We start from the raw sequence: 4,566 nt of genomic DNA, 5'->3' as shown, positions 1-4,566 counted from the left end.
CCTAGCTCACACACTCACACTTTCGATTTCCATTTCATCCATTCCAAGCTTCATTCAGGGTGCACAAAGGTGATTAACGAAGCTCGATGCTCACGGATTTTGAAGGACCTCTTCCGTTTGCTTTTATCCACTCAATCTTCATCATAGTTCTTCCCTAGCTTGAAGCTAGTAGTAAGCTTCTTGTTAATCCTTAGATACTTCATGTTTTTGGTGGTTAATAGATGTATTATGATGAAACATATGAACACTAAAAGACTTGAATCTTGAATCATGAAATATAAGTTTAAATAAGATGAAACATGATGTAATATTGTTAATATGATGTTGTTTGGTATATGTTGATGCTTGCTTGTTGGTAACTAGTAATATGATGATTGATCATCATGTGGAACTTGTTAAATCATGATTAAAAACATGAGTTAACAAGTTAGGAGGTAATTAGGGGTTTACATAAAATGATCACCTTTATATTTAGACATGAACTTGAACATAAAATGATTTCTTGTAAAATAACAAACAAAGTGAACTAGTAATCTTGTAGATCCAAGACTTGTGAATGATTTTCCTAAAGGAACCAAGTTTGAAAAGATGATTCTTGAAAGATCATGATTTTTAGTAAACCTACACTATTTTTAGTGTCAAAATAAGTGTAGAAATATTTTTGGAACAAGAAGATGTGGTAAATAAATATTTTTGTAAAAAGTATCTACAAGTTGTAAACATCTAGAAATCCCGAGAATGAGATTTTCACAAAAGTAAATACACTTCGGGAGGTAACTAAGACCACTAAATACCTTACCAAGTTACTACGCGTTTTTACGAAAACTCAAGTTCATGTTACTACGTAAAGTGCATTGTTTTTACACTTGGTGAATGTAATATTGTTTAGTGAATGATTGTTGATTGTTTGAATGATTTTTGGAAAAGAAAATGATATGCTTATTAGCATGGACACTTCCATTTACAAAGGAAACTATGGCGAAATTTTCTAAACTTCCAACACATAGAAAATATTTTCTAACAAGTATTACAAGTGTATTTTTAACTATGTTCTTCCGCAAAAGTCAGGGTGTGACATTAGAATTGTGTGATACGTGATAGAAGTAATGAGTAGATAAACCGTACGTAGGATACGTATTAGGCATGCACGTGAAACTGATTATTATCTGTACCATTTTAGGACGTTCTTAATTCCTGATCTTTAGAGAAACTAATCTAACCGAGCAAACCAGGAGAGTTCACACTCTTTCTAAGGCATGGGATTCCCGGTGGTTGGGAATGGGTTAAAGAACTAAAGCGGAACCTGCATATCCTCCTTGGGTAGGATATGTACCGCCATCCTCCATGGGTAGGATGCCAATATTAATCCTGCGTATTCTCCTTGGGTAGAATACGTACGTTCGTCCTCCTTGGGTAGGACAACAACCTTAAACCTTACTAGACAAAACTCTATCATTAAGTCCCTCATATTTATGTCGACTTAATCGTCGGGCCAATGGCGAGCGGGTCATTAGTTAATAGCGCTATTAGGGTTGACAAGCCTCACACCGTGCCGGTAAGACGGGCGTGTACTAATGGATTTGGGCACTCAGTCAATGATGATAGACATTGACTTAGGGCACAACTTACTTTCGTCAGTTGTTGATATGGTAAAGGTCTAGTGGTTCACATGGGGAAGCCCCCACTGATCATGGGTATGGTTTGGGGAAAAACAAAGATACTGGTTAACTCATGGTTAACAAAACAACTTATGGTTTCCAAAACAAACTCCTAAAACTCAACAACCAACTGTGAACTCGCTCAACTTTGTTGTTGACTCCTTGTTACATGCCTTGCAGGTCGTTAGATGTTTATGGAGCTTGCACGAGGAGGAGAGGTCGTTGTGGGATATGGACTGTTATGTCCCATGCTTAACATTTGAACTTTATGAACTTATTGAACTTACGTTTTGGATTTACGTCTTATGCTTCCGCTGTTTAAATTTGAACTTGGTTAACTAGTTTTTGAACACCAATTATATTGCGTGGTTGGATTTTAACGGTGTTCTGTTTTGCAGGATTAGCCGATCATTAAGGAGCCCAGAAACCCAAGGAAGATTAACCCTTATAGTAGAAACATAAACCCAACTAATCCACACTGAAATTAGTTAAGTGTTTCTTCATTGGCGTCCACCTGTTTTTTGCAAATCACTCTCATCTTCTTTTCCTAAGTGTCCTAACTTATTTTTCCTTCGATCATGGCTGGTCAAGGAATCATTCCTAATTTTGGCTTTGGAACAAACTCTTATGCAGTGTTGGGGGAGGACAATCAAAACGTCCAAGTCCAACATGTAGAAGAAATCAGTGAAATCGAAGTAACCAACACCGAGGGACCCCGCGCGAGCATCACTTGCATCACCCAGACGGTAACCCTGGGAAGCAATGGTGCTGGACCCTCAAATCCAGCTCCACCCCAGAACATCTCGGCGCTATTAGGGCTACCTAAAGGCGGAACCCCAGCCTCTTGGTACACCAAACAAATTGCAACCACCAATGCCACGTATCAATCTTTGAGCGCACAGCAAGCAGTTTTACAAGCATAGCCATCTTTGGTTACACCTATGGGTCCAAGTCAGGGGGCGCGCCAGATACCCCCGCAACAAATCCTACAAGGAAGAATGACCAGGCCTCCTCCCCTATGAAGACCAAGCGTGCACGACACGCACGATACACGGGGAGAGACGGAAAGCTATTATGACTACCCATCAAACGTCCAAAGAGGACCAGTTCACACCAGACTAGGAGCGCGCAACTTGAACAATGAATGGGACGACACTGACCCAAACGACCCAACATGGCAAGACGAGGAAGGTTCCTCAGTTTTCATTCACTTGCAGAGGAATCAAGAGTATTACAAGCCAAGACAGCGCATCGCATACAGCGAAGAAGCAGAACGAGACTTCAGCCTCGCCTACAGGCGGCTGAAGCTGCAGAACACTCAAAGTTCATCCCGAAGATCGCTCTAGCACCATTGACAAAAGAAAAGTTGCCTCCAACAGTCGGGAAATTCAACGGCCTAACTGATCCAGACGATCACGTTAGAGTATTCACAAGTGTTGGCGTTATGGGAGGTTGGAATATGCCAATGTGGTGTCACTTGTTTATCCAGACGTTAACGGGGGCTGCTCGCGCCTGGTTCGACAGCCTTCCGCCTGAAAAAATGAGCTCATGGGTTGATTTTAAGACACAGTTTGTTAACCATTTCAGCCAACAAAGACGTTACCAGCGCGACACAGCCAAGGTAACAGACATCTGGCGAAGAGAGAACGACGGATTAGAAGACTTCATCACTCGCTTTAACAAAGAATGTTTGGAGATTGGCGGTGTAAGTGAGCAGCTCATGCGCGCTCATTTTAAGAAGGTCATCCGCTGCGATAGTCTCATCAGAACTATCACCGGAAAAGATGGAATGCCCAACGAATGGGATAAGCTCATGGAAGCTGCGAAAATAGTTGCGCAAACTGAAGAGTCGTTGGCCGGTAATAAGAACTCTTACACTGAAGATCGCTTCTCCAAAGGAAGCTCGTGAGACAACAACAAGCGCACAAAAACAAAAGTCAAGATTGGAAATCCGGAAAAGCAAGAGGTTACGACGATAGACCGCGCTACAGATAAGACACGCGAGAGACAATTGACAGAATTGGGTATCGAAAAGCAGTCAGGGATGATAACGGAGAAAAACATTGGACTCCGCTCATAAAAACACCAAAAGAGGTGCTAATGACGGAGAACCATGACTTCAAGGCTCCAAGGCCTACGACGAACAAGAAAGGGCAAGACCCGAACCTATACTTCGACTTCCACAAGGATACAGGCCATCTCACAGATGACTGTATCAGCTTACGTCAAGAAATCAAGAAAGCGCTAAAAAGCGGAAAGTTAGGTCACCTGGTGAAAAACGTGCGCGAAGAAACGCGCCAGATCCAGCGCCATAACGATAGGAATCACAAGAAAGTCCGGCGCCTAGAGACACATATGGTCAACGGACCGAGATATAGCGCGAGAGAAAAAGGCAAGCGCCTGTATGAGCCAACTTGACAAGAACAGCAAGTCATTTTCCCGGTAGTAAGCGGGGGCCCTCGCGCAACACGCCCCGTTGTTATTACCGGCATTGTTGGTCATTATGAAAAAGAGTACATCTTTATTGATCCAGGAAGTACAGCAGACATCATCTATGAGCAATGCTTTATCCAGTTCGACGATGAAGATAAAGCGAGACCTGAGCGAGTAGACTACCCTCTGTCAGGCTTCTGTAATGAAATGGTCTTCCCACTAGGCCAAATCAGCTTTCCCATCACATTCTCTGACGGAAAGCATTCAAGAACAACAAATGTGAATTTCAAGGTAATGCCTGTCAAATCAAGGCATGATGTGTTGATTGGGAGAGAAACCCAAGGCGAATTAAACATGGTAACTTCCACACCCCACTCAGCCTGTCACACCCCCAAAATCCACCTGCGGAAAACCACCGCTTGGGAGCGTGACTGACCAGGATCAAGCCACCAATCATATTGAACATGTAATTAAT

The sequence above is a fragment of the Helianthus annuus genome, chromosome 12 (genome assembly GCF_002127325.2).
Source record: "Helianthus annuus cultivar XRQ/B chromosome 12, HanXRQr2.0-SUNRISE, whole genome shotgun sequence".
NCBI classification, from domain to species: Eukaryota; Viridiplantae; Streptophyta; class Magnoliopsida; order Asterales; family Asteraceae; genus Helianthus; species Helianthus annuus.
The sequence above is the reverse complement of the archived record's forward strand: the minus strand, read 5'-3'. Positions refer to the sequence as shown.